This window comes from Poromitra crassiceps (assembly GCF_964638095.1).
Source record: "Poromitra crassiceps genome assembly, chromosome: 7".
NCBI lineage: Eukaryota > Metazoa > Chordata > Actinopteri > Beryciformes > Melamphaidae > Poromitra > Poromitra crassiceps.
The window spans coordinates 14,480,896-14,496,154 of NC_139628.1; the positions used below are offsets into that span (position 1 = coordinate 14,480,896).

The 15,259-nt window shown below is 44.2% G+C and overlaps 1 protein-coding gene across 5 annotated transcripts in view; it reads left to right on the top strand.

Moving 5' to 3' along the window:
- The first annotated feature begins 407 nt into the window (after nucleotides 1-407).
- The window catches only part of LOC310780208 (protein NLRC3-like), a 200,205-nt gene continuing 185,353 nt past the window's right edge, over nucleotides 408-15,259 (top strand). For 3 of the 5 annotated variants that reach the window (XR_014552917.1, XM_083640784.1, XM_083640786.1), the window contains exons 1-3: nucleotides 416-502; nucleotides 1,000-1,058; nucleotides 2,559-2,619. The gene's annotated coding sequence lies outside the window, so the exon portion shown is untranslated. Of the gene's footprint in view, nucleotides 503-999; nucleotides 1,059-2,558; nucleotides 2,620-15,259 lie in introns of all 5 variants that reach the window. The other 2 variants (XM_083640785.1, XM_083640787.1) reach the window with 1 other exon arrangement.

The window sequence follows — 15,259 nt, forward strand, 5'->3', positions numbered from 1 at the left end:
TCTCTCTCTGCCCTCTGGGTTCTTTCCTTGTTCCTTGTTTCCTGGTTAGTCGTTGCGCAGATTCTTTTCTCCACCTAAAGATATTGATATAAATATAGATAGATAGATAGATAGATAGATAGATAGATAGATAGATAGATAGATAGATAGATAGATAGATATAGATATAACAGCAGTTAACTGACAGTTTATAGTCAATTTTATTCTACTGACTCTTTGATGTGACTGTGTTACCAGCTACCATCTTCTTATTTAGACTAAAAAGAGGAACTCTCGGCTGTTAAAGGGTTGTCTGAAGTTTAGATTCAAAACAACTCAACGCTCTTTTACAACATGTTTGTGTTTTAGTGTGTTCCTGTTCAAATAGTAGAAATGGTTCATAATCAGTTGTGTTGCTTTCTGCCTGCAGGTTTGAGGGGAAAAAAACGTTGGTTTCTCTCATGCACGAGCTGCCAGATAGGCCTGTTTATGAGATGCTTTTGACGATTGACAAAATTAATAGGTAAGGTTTATCACACAAGTTCAACCATGCTTTATTAACAATATTATATTGTATTATACTGTATATTACATTTTAATATAATGTATATAAGCTATTTAATGTATTATTTACTTATTTAAGCAGGTTTCACTTCCCTTCCATACATTAAAATACAACAAATGACAAAACAAAGTACAAAATAAAACAATGTAATCACAAGATAGTAAAATCTCTTGTGATAAAATGGAATGAATGGAATTCCTGTCAGCTGCTCCACCTCAGTAAGAGTTTTGATATTACAGCTGTTTGTGACGTCAGATAGATTTTAGATCGACCTCAGTAAGAGTTTTTATATTGCAGCTGTCTGTGACATCAGACAGATTTTAGATCCACTCTCTCATTCTCACTCTGTTATTGAAATTTAAATCAATATAAATGACTTCTCAATGCATTACACATCTATGTGCTGGTCTGCTGTTTAGTTGACTGTAGATTATGTGGTTAATGTCTCCATCTAGTGCACAGACAGTACAACTACATCACCTGATCTGTGGTGTCTCCTGGTTTCTGGCCTCAGGTTAGACTGCTTTGGTGTCAGAGACTAGACTAGACTTCTTTAGCCTGAAGTTATGAGGTTGCACCACTGGTGAAAGTGGGCCGGAACCGTCCGGAACTCAGTTCCGTTAAGAAATTCTGTGCCTGAACGGCGTTCCTGGAAGACACGCAGCTGTTGTCAATCAAAATCCGATTGCGCTGCTGCTCGGCTGTCTGTCCATACTGCGTTATTTCGAAACCCACATAGGTTAAGCCAAAACCACGCCCTGTGCCCGCCTACGCAGCAGTCAAGCGCCGGGATTGGCCAGGAACAAGTCTTTTGTCCTCTTTTGACAGCTCGAATCTCCCACACCACAACCACTGCACAGCACACAGCCCAGCGATTTCATGAACCAACTGAATTGCTCTTGAGAGCGGACATTGAAATGAATGATGGTCACATACCTATTAACGCTATTGAAAACGTAATACAAGCTTTTAACACATTTCCCACACCACAAACACTGCGCCCAGCCCAGCGATTTTACTAGGCCTAACCAAATTGCTCTTGCGCGGACATTGAAAATAAATTACTGTAATATATTAACGCTAATGAAAACGTAGCACAAGCTTTTAACACACAAATGATTTTTAAACATATTTATTTCAAAACATCATTGTAAAATTCAGGGCTTTAGCCAAAGCTTCAATAACAGAGCTCAGCTGACAGTTGAACTTGCAAATGAAAAATATAAAAAATATAAAATTAAAAATACAATAGGCTACAGCACATAGGCCTAGCTTCTTTTTTTGGCACAGCTATTCATTCCCCCCAGTCCAGCAGTTTGTTCCAGGCCAGTGAAGTCCCAACAATCTACAAAAACATGCAATAATATAAAATCATAGATACAAAGTTGAATCATACACAATCAATAAAGCCAAAAGTAAATGGTTAGCCTTCCCAATGGCATCTGTTATTCTGGCCTCATAATAAGCACTGAGGCGGTGGTCAGAAAGTCAAATAACCGCAACAACACCAACAACTACAGTAAGGCTGCAATGAGGATATTATTATTGAAAGACAAAATCCTACATCGCACCAAAGCATACAATGTAGCCTACCGCGGTTATTCATAATAGTTCACACAGGAGAGAAACAATTTAATTGTTCAGTGTGTGTGTGGTAAATGTTTTGGTCAAAAAGGAGAGTTGAAATCACACATGATAGTCCACATAGGATAGTCTGTTGTTGTAATGTTTAAACAGGCCTAAATAATTCACTATAGCCTACATATTGTCAAGTGTTTCTAATTTCTACACCATAGGCTACAGGCATTCAAAAAATGGATGTGTGTGTTCAGGGATGCATGAAGCTGGGGGCGGGAGGAGGACAATATGAAACGATGAAGGTTGGGGTAGTATAGTTCCTGTAAGAAATTCAAACCACTTTCACCCCTGGGTTGCACCCTCACATCAAATGAACACAGATACAGGACTGACAAAGGAGAGTAAGCAGTCTGTCTCTCTCTCTCTTTCTCTACAGATGAAGGCAGAACGTCTCTGTGACTTGATGCTGTAAATTCACCAGGAGAACATCTTCCAAGGTAATGCTGACAACATTTGTCTTTGTTTACTGATTGTTTGTTGTCTGGCAACATGTGAACAAACTTCTCTCTTTAAATATCTGTACTGTTAGGAGGCATCTCTTGAAAAAGGCAACACTGTTTCTTAGACAATTGTGAAATAGTAACATTGGTCCAAAAATGTTTCTATTTCACAATTTTGGCTCTAAAATTGTTGTGAAATGGAAACTTTTTTTGAATAGGAGTTTATACAGGGGTGAGAGTTTTTAGAGTGGTGGGAGAGGTTAGGTTTAGTCGTAGGCGGTGGGAGAGGTTAGGTTTAGGGTCTGGATTAGGGTTAGGTGTGGGGGGTGGGAGAGGTTAGGTTTAGGCATGGGGGTGGGAGAGGTTAGGTTTAGGCATGGGGGTGAGAGAGGTTAGGTTTAGGGTTAGGCGTGAGAGAGCTTAGGTTTATGGTTAGCGTCTGGGTTAGGGTTAGGCATGGGGTGTGGGAGAGCGGTCCCCGGGGGTCGGAGACCCCCCAAAGGCCGTAGACAAATGTTACTATTTTCACAATTTCCTAAGAGACTGGGCTGGAAAACGGATCTTCCTGCTTAAATAAAGGAAAACAATAGGCCTATTGTTAGATGAAAACACTATCATATTGTAGGCTATGTTCTGACTGTAATGTTGACTTTTGCAAGACAAACTGCTAAAGTTTTTCAAATCATGAACCTGCTATTTGCAGAAGATGGTGTTCATAGTGCCATAATATCCAAAACTGGTTCTCTTTGTGACCATAAAGAACATTGTTGTATTTGTGAGTTTTAATAGAAGCCTGATAAACTCTAGTTAGGTGGTCATATCTGTTCTCTGCATTGGTGAAACTCGTGCAGGTCCCGTTCTCCCTATGCACCACCCCGTGGGCACTCCCCCCCCCCCACACTGCACTCAGGTCAGGTCGCCCTAAGCGCACTCCCCAAGTTTGAAGTCGATCCGACAAATGGTTGTCTAGATACGTGAAGGACAGACATACAGACAGTCGTGGAATTATTGTATAAGATATAAGATAAAATAATGCTGACAGACATGGTCTCAGTAGTGTGTAAAGACTCAACCAGGAAGTTCTCGACCATCTGGGACCCGTTTCTGGACTACCTGGGTGAGGTCAGAAATGAATAACTTACACATCCTTGCACACATAGATAGCACCATGTTGTAATCTTTTTATTTGATCTTTTGTTTGTTTGTTTTTAATCATTTAAAACCAAAACTTGTACAATCGACTTGATGTGGGACTAAGTTTACGGGGTGGGAGAAAACTGTTTCTTTTCAGATCGCCATTGCATCATATTCGTGCATGCAACTTATTTGAAGACAATTTGTTGTGGGTCCTGTCACATTTGTTTGCTCCTGTTTAGTTTTGCTCTTTAATTGGGTGTACTGTGTACACCCAATTGTTGATGGCACTAAACTAATGTCTGAAATAAAACAATAAAACAATTATATAGATAATATGGTGCAGTGCCCATTCACACACTAAGGGCCCTATCGTCGTACGGCGCTATCGTTTGCGCTGCGTTTGCGCGCCTCTTATTGCTATCTTCCCAGCGTCTTAAGCTATCGTCTGCCTCCACCGTCCAGTTTTGCGCTGGGATGACACAGGTGTAGGCGTGGCCCAGGCGTGTCCGTGGGCCTCTAGCCTATCATGTGTCTCGTGCAAGTGTCATTTAGCGCTGTGGGGAAGATACCGTCGGTATGTGCCGAGCGCAAAGAGAGGTTTGGGCATTGCCCATTCCAAAATAGGCGTTCCAGTGCAATGTGTTAGAAAAAGGGGCCGTGGGTGCTCTCAATTTTAACACCAGCAAATAGCTGGTCTTAGCGCAAACAACCCCACTACGCCAGGCGTATGCCTGAGCACAGACTGCCTTCTCCGGCGCAGTGCAGGAAATCCTCGCTTGGATAGGCCCATTACTCGCTCGCTCGCGCGCGGACACACTTCCCTCCAATGCCACGTTGATTTTCAACTGACCTACACTGCAGAAAAAAACACACATTGATTTAACAATGAGAATTTGTTTGTCATGGTTTTGTGCGAAAAAGTGATTTGCGTTTTGAATTGGATTACCAGGGGAACGAGGGTCTGGCGGGGCGGGAGTCTGTGTGTAGCGCGGGGAGGGGTGCTTTGTGTTCGACTAGTGTGCCATGTCCTGAAGGGGGGTCTCCCCAGAGCTGGGCCGGGTAGGCAGGCCGGGGGGGGGGGGGTCGGTGCACCGGGGGGGGGGGGGGGTCGGTGCACAGGGTGGGTAGGACCCTGAGCCAGCGCTGTGCGTGGACCCGCGGATCGAAATCAGTTTCTGGCAGCAAATCACTTTCTGACGCCAGTAGGCTATACAGTAACCATTGATAGTATAACCTCTCTCCCTGCACCATTGCACCATGCAACAATAGGTTAACCCGAGTGGACAATTCTGGTAGAGGCTATTGAAATAAAATCTCACACATCCCTACCCTATTAACTCATTGAGTGCCATGGACGAGTATGTTCGTCAATTGGTTTAGTAACGTAGAGTGCCAAGGACGAGTATGTTCGTCAATTGCGTTTTTTGACGGTGGGACGTGCATCAAAGCCAGATCCATCTCCTGTGAAAGTATGGTGGCTGTTGAATGTGTAAAAGCTATTTTAGGGACCCATTAGGTGGCGACAGTGCTCTCCAGATTAGAGAAAGGCGAGGAAAAAAGAGAGTAGAAGTAATTGGGAAACGGAAATCGCATCGATATGCATGAAGCATAACGTTAGCTGTGCCTGTGAACAGCAGTCATCTGCTGCCACAATTGAGCCCCATCCGTGTGCGCTGCGATAGCCCCTCCATATGATTTAGTTGCCGACACCAGCGTCTTTCTGAAAAGTTACATTATTCTCAGCTGGGAGCCGGCGACAGGCTGTGAAAAAGCGGGGTGCAGCGGACTTTTCAGTGCAGAGCACACGCAGAGCAAACGCACTTGCAGCAGAGCCCCAGAGAGACACTCCTCCCACCACGGAGGAGGAGGAGGAGGGGGGTGGGGCACGCAGGGCACTACAGCATACAACCATTGACAGTAAACAGACCCAGGCAGCAGCAGGCTCGATGCACAGAGACAGGCAAACAAGCTAGAATAGGCTATCTGATGCCCACCAGCAGTAAATCAAGACCAGCAAGAAGGTGTAGGGTCTGCGCACGCAGGGGCCAGCGCTGCTGGTTGCAGCTAAAAAATATTATTTGGCCAAACAAAATTCCTTTGTTTTCACTCTTTTATTGAAGGAAATTATTTTTGAGGTGTCATTACATCAGAAAATATTAGCTTCAGAGTCAATGATGTGCTTGAAATGCTTCCTTTCACAAAAGGCTGAATATCTCAGATTCTAAATTGAAAGGTGTCTTTTTGCTCAAAACAACCTATCTTCTCCGGCTCATAACTAAAGAACGGAAAATGGTATCAATAAACTTTTTTTTGCAGATGATAGAAGAGAGTCTCATCGTTCTTTGTGCGTGTTCGGTGTTTACATAGTAATATCACACAATATTCTGTGGGCCTCGAGAAATCACTGAAAACGCTCTGAAACTCTGGCACTGGGAGCGTCCGTTCTCCAAAAGTGGCTGGCACTCAATGAGTTAAAGAAAGGAATATTTGTAAATGTGTATGTTATAGCCTATATGAGCGAAACGACTAATTAAAAGGCTACTAATTACAAAAGCATAAATTTTCGTTACGAATCCGAAATGGTTCTTCCCTCTCTCATTCTCTCCGCCCTCTCTCTCTCTCTGACTCTCTCCCTCTCCCCATCTAGGCTATCTTTTCTCTCTCCCTCTTTCTCTCAATTCAATTTCAAATAGCTTTATTGGCATGAAAAGACAGTGCTTATGTTGCCAAAGCAAATACACATATTAACAGTACAACAATAAGGAAATTGTAATAATAAATGAATGTACAGTCGAAGATGTATAATGTACAAACAGTCAAAATTTACAGTCAAAGATATATGTACATATAAACTTTCCAAAAAATGGGGCATTCTGACTTTTTTTTTTTTTTTTTTTTTTTTTTTTTTACAGCTGTTCAACAGGTAAACAAACAGTAACTGTCAAATAGAAAATAAAAATAAAAATAAAATAAATAAAATAAGAATAAGAGTAAAAATGAAATATAATAAAGATAAAATAAAATAAAAATAAAATGAGCTGGTGTGTTTCACTGGATGTCTCTGAGGTTGTGGCAGGAGGCCAGATATTTAGCTGCCAATATGCAGCAGTTTGGTTTTTCTCCTAATAGGTATTTAAGCTTGTCTCTTTCTGATTGTGTTTCGAATTCTTGGTATTTGTGTATAATTTTGGGGAAGAATGATGCTCTAATTTCTGCATATTTGTCACAGTGTAGTAGAAAGTGTGTCTCTGTTTCTACTGTGTTCTGTGTGCACCGTGAACATAGCCTGTCCTCCCTGGGTAGCCAGGTCTGTCTGTGGCGACCGGTCTCTAGGGCCAGGCTGTGTCCACTGACTCTGTACCTAGTCAATGTCTTTCTTAATTTGTCATCAGTCACGGTGGTCAGATATTCTGCCACCGTGTACTGTCTGTTTAGGGCCAAATAGCACTCCATTTTACTTTGAGTTTTTGTGGTGTTTTTCCAATGGGTGATGTATTTGTCTTTTTGTCTTGTTATAATTTGGTTGGGCCAGATTGTCTGTGGGGCGTCCTGAGGCTCTGTAGGGCTGGTTGAGGTTAGGGGACTGAGTCTCAGGACTAGTTGGCAGAGGGGACTCTTGTCTTGGTTCATCTCGTGGTGTTTTAGGGCTTTGTGGTGGAAGGTTTGGGGGTCGCTTGTTTTTAGGTGATTATAGAATTTGATAGCTCTTTTTTCAATTTTTATTTGGAGGGGGTATTGGCCTAATTCTGCTCGACAGGCATTATTTGTGGTTTTTCTATGGAGGTGTAGTATACTTTTACAAAAGTCCAAATTAAGTGTTTCGATTGGATGTTTGTCCCAATTTGTAAAATGTTGGTATTTGCTCAGCGGTCCCCAAACTTCGCTGCCATATAGAGCAATGGGTTCTATGACTGATTTCAGAATCTTTAGCCAGGTTTTAATGGGAATGTCTATTTTAATGTTTCTTTTGATTGCATAGAATGCTCTTTTTGCCCTGTCTCTTAGGTCATTCACAGCCGTGATGAAACTACCCGTGGTGCTGATATTTAGGCCTAAATATGTGTAATTTTTTGTATGTTGTAGTTCAACCGTGTCCAAATGGAATTTGTAAGTGTGATCATGATGTCCAGACCTTTTTTGGAATATCATTATGTTTGTTTTCTTTAGGTTCACTGTCAGGGCCCAGGTCTGACAGAACCTGTGCAGGTTATCTAAGTGCTGCTGTAGCCCTTCCTTGGTGGGAGACATCAGTACTAGATCATCTGCATATAGCAGGCACTTGATTTCTGTGTCGTGTAGGGTGATACCGGGGGCTGATGATTGTTCGATTATTTTGGCCAATTCATTTACCGTAAATTCCGGACTATAAGCCGCACCTTTTTTCCCGTTTTTTGGCCTTTTTTGGCCCCTGCGGCTTATATAACGGTGCGGCTTATCTATGGATTTTTTCCAAAAAAAAAAAAAAAACTCTTTTTTTAGCACTCTTTCTAACTATAAAGCCACTTCTGTTTTAATTTCCTCTCTTGCCCTCTTTTCACCACACTGTATGACACTGTATGACACTGTATGACACTGTATGACACTGTGTGCACTGTAAATAACAACACAGGTGGTGTTGTGTTATGTTGTTTTGTTGAAATGTTAATAAATGGGAGCATTACATATGGTAATTAAACATTAAAACACAATAAAAAAAAAAAAAAAAAAAAAAAAAAATACCATTAAAACACCCGCGGCTTATAGTCCGGTGCGGCTTATATAAGAAAAAAATAGTCAACTTTGAAGGTGCGGCTTATACACCGGTGCGCCTTATAGTCCGGAATTTACGGTATATAAATGTTGAATAGAGTGGAGGACAGATTGCAGCCCTGTTTCACTCCTCGTTCCTGGGAAAAGGAGTCTGTTTGCTTGTCGCCAATTCTGATAGCACATTTGTTGTTTGTGTAAATTGATTTAATTAGGTCGTATGTTTTGCCCCCGACACCCATTTCAATTAATTTGTAGAGAAGGCCGTTATGCCAAATTGAATCGAATGCTTTTTTGAAGTCTACAAAACATGCAAAGATTTTGCCTTTGTTTTGTTGTATTTGTTTGTCAATTAGGGTGTGGAGGGTGAAGATGTGGTCTGATGTGCGGTAATTTGGGAGAAATCCAATTTGACTTTTACTCAGAGTGCTGTGTTCGTCAATGAAGTGCATTAGTCTGCTGTTTATAATGCTGCAGAACAGTTTTCCTAAATTACTGTTAACACAGATTCCTCTATAATTATTTGGGTCAAATTTATCACCGTTTTTGTAAATTGGTGTGATTAATCCCTGGTTCCAGATATCTGGGAAGATGCCTGCAGCTAGGATAGTGTTGAAAAGTTTTAGGATGGCCAATTTGAATTTGTTGTCTGAGTATTTGATCATTTCATTTGGAATTGCATCAGCACCACAGGCCTTTGTGGGTTTAAGGTTGTTTATTTTGTCATCTAATTCGTTTTCTGTGATAGGGCTGTCACAGGGATTCTGATAGTCTTTAATTGTTGATTCAAGGGTTTGTAATTTTTCTTGTATTTGTTTTTGTTCTGGGTTGTTTGTTGTTTTGCTGAAAAGTTTAGCAAAGTGATTCGTCCAGATGTCACCACTTTGGATTGCCAAATCATCATTTATTGGCTTGTTTAGGGCCTTCCAATTTTCCCAGAATTTATTGGAGTTGATTGATTCTTCAATCATGTTAAGTTGATTTTGGGTATGCTTCTCCTTTTTTGTCCTCAGGGTATATTTGTATTGTTTTAGTGTTTCCCCATAGTGAAGGCGTATCATTTGGTTGTCAGGGTCTCGATGTTTCTGATTGGATACTTTTCTCAGTTCTTTCCGTAGGTTTTTACATTCTTCGTCAAACCATTTGTTATCATTTGATCTTTTTGGGTTTCTCTTTTTCTTTAAGCCTGTTAATTTAGCTGATTTATCAAATATAGTATTTAAGTTTGTAACGGCCAAATTCACACCTTCATTATTGATGGGGAATGATGTTAGTAGGAATTGGTCTAGGAGTGATTGGATTTGTTGGCTGCTAATTGCCTTTTGGTAGTTTTCTAAGTTGTCTGTATTCCATCTATAGGGCTGAGGAGTAGGGTGTAGCTTGTTGGGCTGGTTTGTTACTGAATTGGGTTGTGCTCTCTTCAGATATGCGGTTATTTTGCTGTGATCTGAGAGGGGTGTTAATGGGCTGACTGTGAATGCTCTAATAGACTCGAGGTTGAGGTCAGAAATACAATAATCGACCGTGCTGCTGCCATGAGATGAGCTGTGGGTATATCTTCCCAGGGAGTCCCCTCTTGTTCTGCCATTGACTATGTAGAGACCCAGTGTGCGACAGAGTTGTAGGAGTTGTGTCCCATTTGTGTTGGTTAGTTTTCATAGCTGTTTCTGGTGGGGTAAGTGGGGAGAGGGGGGTTGTTGCTATCTAGTATATGTTTATCCCCATGTGTATCGATGGTGTCTGGTTTGTCTGCTGTTCTAGCGTTTAGGTCACCACAGACCAGGACACTTCCTTGGCTCTGGAACTGGTTTATCTCCTCTTCGAGAATGGAGAAACTATCCTCATTGAAATAGGGTGACTCGGATGGGGGAATGTATGTAGGGCAAAGGAAGATATCTTTATCAGTTGAAATGTTTTGCTTTTTAATTTTTAGCCAGATGTAGAATTCTCCTCTTTTAATTAATTATATTGAGTGTGTTAGCTGAGATTTGTACCAAATGATCATTCCTCCCGAGTCTCTGCCCTGGGTCACCCCCTTCATTTTGGTAGATGGGACAATAATCTCCCTGTAACCTAGTGGACATCCAGTGGAAACATCACTTTTACACCAAGTTTCCTGAAGGACAATGATATCTACATCATGAATCTCCTTCAGGAACTCTGGGTGTCTGCTCTTCAATCCAAATGCAGAGGAGCGTAGCCCCTGTATGTTCCAACAAGCAATAGAAAATGATTGCATGGTTGATTCTTTACATTTTGAATGGGAGAAACTTGTGCAAACAGAGGGCATCGGCCAGAACTAGAACTGTTAAGAGTCCCTTTTGTCTGTCATTCATTTAAGCGTGGGCATTCATTTTCCGTGTGAGTGTGCGGGTGTGTGCGTGTGTCTGCGTGTGTGTGTTTGTTTTGGGTGCATGTATATGTGTGTGTGTGTGTGTGCGCATGTACATTTTATGGTGTAAAAATGTATTTTACTTTTCTTACCAGCGGTCCATTAAGTGGGAGCAGAGTAGGGTTAGCATATGCTGAATGTCACTCAGTTCACTGGAGGGGGCGGGGCTGGTTGCTCCTCTCACAGCCTGGGCATAGCTCTGTCTGTTGGTCTGTGGTTCTTCACGGGGTGGTGTTGGTGCGTGGGGGAGGAGGGGGGTATGCCTGGCTTGGGGGTGTCTGAAGCTGGGCTGGGGGGTTCGTGGTGGGTGTTGAGGCTGGTGGTGCTGGGGTTGGTGGTAGTGTGGTCGTGGTTGCGGGGTCCAGGGTGTTGGTCTAGGGTGGCGTTCCGGTAGTCCCTGGGGGGCGGGGGCTACTCTGCTGTTCTCGGGTGGGGGGGTGGCAGTGTGGTTCAGGGCAACGTCCTTTAGGGTTTTGGCGAAGGTTGGGACTGTCTGCTTGTAGAGGTGGACGTGGTCATATAGACTGTTCGAGTCGAGGGTTGGGTGGTGTGCCAGGGTCACGTTGGTCTTCCGGTCACAGTCCTGGGAGAGGCTGGCATTGATCCGCTGGATGGTCGCGGGGTGGAAGTCCTTTCGCTGTAGGAGGGTGGACATCACAATCTTGGAGTTGGGGAAGTTTCTGGAGGCCTTTTCAATCACTCCTCTGAGTGACGTGGCCACCCTCTCTTGCTGGGCCCGCAGGTCGTTGGTGCCCGTGTGGATTATGATGTGGGTGGGGGTGTCAAGTCAAGTCAAGTCAAGTTTATTTATATAGCCCTAATTCACAAGCATGTCTCAGAGGGCTTCACAGAAAGTATGTCTAGCTGATTCTAGCTAACACACAGTAACAAGAATATACAGAATAAAGATAACATTTGAACATTTGAAGAAAGCAGGAGAGTGGAGGAGGGAGGGAGAGGGAGGAGGGAGGAGAGGGGGGAGGTGGGGAGAAAATAGGAAATGTGGAGGAGGAGAGAACAGAGGAGGAGAGATGAGGGTGCAGGGGAGGGAGAGCCAGGGTAGGGGTAGGGTCTAGAGGAGGACAGAGAGGAGGAGCAGGGGAGGGAGAGCAGGGGGAATGTGAGAGGGAGGAGAGGGCAGAGAGGAGGAGAGAACAGAGAAGGAGAGGTGGGAGGGCGCAGGGGAAGGAGAGCAGCGGGAATGTGAGACAGGGGAGAGGACAGAGAGGAGGAGAGAACAGAGAAGGAGAGGTGGAAGGGTACAGGGGAGGTAGAGTAGAGGTAGGGTCTAGGGTGGAGGGAGGGAGTAGGATACGGGCCCGGATTAGGGCGAGGGTGGGGAGAAAATGGGAAATGTGGAGGAGGAGAGAACAGAGAAGGAGAGGTGGGAGGGTGCAGGGGAAGGAGAGCAGGGGGAATGTGAGAGAGGGGGGAGGACAGAGAGTAGAGGTAGGGTCTAGGGTGGAGGGAGGGAGTAGGATACGGGCCCGGATTAGGGCGAGGGTGGAGAGAAAAAATGGGAAATGTGGAGGAGGAGAGAACAGAGAAGGAGAGGTGGGAGGGTGCAGGGGAAGGAGAGCAGGGGGAATGTGAGAGAGGGGGGAGGACAGAGAGACAGAGAAGGAGAGGTGGGAGGGTGCAGGGGAAGGAGAGCAGGGGGAATGTGAGAGAAGGGAGAGCAGGAAGTGGCAGGGATTCAGGAAAATAGGGGAGAAGAGGAGAAGGAGCAGAGGGGGGGAGAATGAGGAGAGAGCAGGAGAAGGGAGGGGGGGCGGTGGGATGTGGGGGAGGAAAGAGCATGGAAAGAGAGGAGAACAAGAAGGGGGAAGAAGGGAAGAAGCGGGGGAAGGGGGAAAGAGAGGGGGGGGGGGAGAAGATCAGACAACTGACTACTCTAAGCATTAACCAGAGCTAACTGGGACATAGTATCTAGCTAATCTACAGCCTAATCTGGCCTATCCTACCCTGCTCTAGTCTGATTTTAGCCTGAACACTAACAGGTCAGCCTTAGGCTGTAGCTAATCTATCGCCTACCTAAGCTGTTCTAAACCAACCGGCAGCCCTCGACCAGTGATGAAGAGCACCGATGCCCCCCGACCCGGCCCCCGCCCACATAAGGCGTGGGAGGGAAGGCCAGGCCGGGACACAGCGGCACCTCCTCACCCCCAGTGAACGCAAGAAAACCTGTCCACCATATGGTGGCAATCCACACATGGATCGCCACATGGATTGCCCCAGTGACTTGGCTGAGGAGGAACCTTGTGAGGTCGTTGTGCTAGGGGCCAATTGCTGCGGCCCGGGCGGACCCAGCCCCCACGCGACCCGCCCCCCCAGCCCCCAGCCACCAGCATAGTGACTGAGAGCGTGAGAGCAGGCCACGCGGGGGACGGGCCCACCCAGGCCACAGCAGCGGACCCCCATCTGGGGACTCCCCTCCGAGACAGGCCGAGAGATGCCGGGCTAAACCATGCACAGAGTTTCCGATAATGAAACTCTGTGAATGGTTTATTATGGAAATAAAATGTACAAGAGAACAGAAAATTGAAAATGTAAAAAAAGAGTCCAACAGAAGGGATATAAAAATGTAATTTTTAAATTATCCTAAGATCAGGGAAGGGAGTTGAAAATCTAAAAAGTAGAGTCCAAAAAGAAATAGAAAATGCAGTCTTTAAGTGTTCGTAGGTTTAGAGAATACTAGTTAATTAGCTAGGTGAAAAAAGGGGTAACAAGATTGGGAGTTCCATGAGGATGATCTGAGGAATCCATGAGTCCGCGTTGGTGACATGGATTAAGAGGAGGGGAGGGGAGGATAGGAGTCGGAGGTGATGATTAAGAGGAGGGGAGGATAGGAGTTGGAGGTGATGATGAGGCGGCGGGGGGGGGGCTGGGGGGGCGCCCCCCCCTTCCCTTAGGCAAGCAGGTGACCAGGATGATGAGGATAGGGGTCGGTGATGGTGATGAGCCCGGGGTGTCAGACAGTAGAAGGAGTAGTGGGTAGATGGCCTAGAGTGACGACAGGTGGCTAGGGCGATGACGGCCGGACCTAGGGCTGCAGCGGTGGGGTGTACGTCAGGCCAATGAAGGACACCTGAGGGGGAGAGAGAGAAGAGAGCGGGGGAATCTGCGCAGAGGTGGAACTAACTCTATAGACAACAATAAAATTAGGTCAAATCAAAATTTATTAGGATTATTTAGGATGACTACTATTATACTGCTAATTCAGGTCTAGGTAGTCTAGGTCTAAGTTTATACTGATACTGCTGGCTTGAGATAGCCCGCTCAGCAGTTCAGGACTAAGTTTATTCACCAGCTATTTGATTTTATATTTGAGCTACTGGGTCGGCTGATGCCATATTATTAAATTAGGTCAAGTCTAAGTTTATACTGATACTGCTGGCTTGAGATAGCCCGCTCAGCAGTTCAGGACTAAGTTTATTCATCAGCTATTTGATTTTATATCCGAGCTACTGGATCGGCTGATGCCATATTATTAAATTAGGTCAAGTCTAAGTTTATATTGATACTGCTGGCTTGTGATAGCCCGCTCAGCAGTTCAGGACTAAGTTTATTCACCAGCTATTTGAATTTATATCTGAGCTATTGGATCGGCTGATGCCATATTATTAAATTAAATTAGGTCAAGTCTAAGTTTATACTGATACTGCTGGCTTGAGATAGCCCGCTCAGCAGTTCAGGACTAAGTTTATTCAGCAGCTATTTGATTTTATATCTGAGCTACTGGATCGGCTGATGCCATATTATTAAATTAGGTCCAGTCTAAATTTATACTGATACTGCTGGCTTGAGATAGCCCGCTCAGCAGTTCAGGACTAAGTTTATTCACCAACTATTTGATTTTCTATCTAGGCTACTGGGTCGACTGATGCCATATTATTTAAATTAGGTCAAGTCTAAGTTTATACTGATATTGCTGGCTTGAGACAGCCCGCTCAGCAATTCAGGATTGTATGTACTCAAGAGCTAATAAATATTTCTAGAGAATGACATCATCAAACATAACCATCAAGCACAACCAAATGATTGGGAGAATAAATGGGTTTTGAGTCTAGTTTTGAAGATTTCAATGGAGCCAGCTTCCCTAACTGACAGAGGAAGCTGGTTCCAGAGATGTGGAGCACGGTAAGAAAATGCTCTGCTACCTGCTGATTTTTTCTTAATTTTAGGGATGGTAAGATAATTACCGTCCTGTGAGCGGAGAGTACGCGTGGGAACATAAGGAATGATTAGCTCAGATAAGTACGGAGGTGCGAGCCCGTGCAAAGATTTATAGGTTAACAGAAGCACCTTAAAGTCTGATCTGGCCTGAATTGGGAGCCAGTGGAGGGAGATTAAGACCGGAGT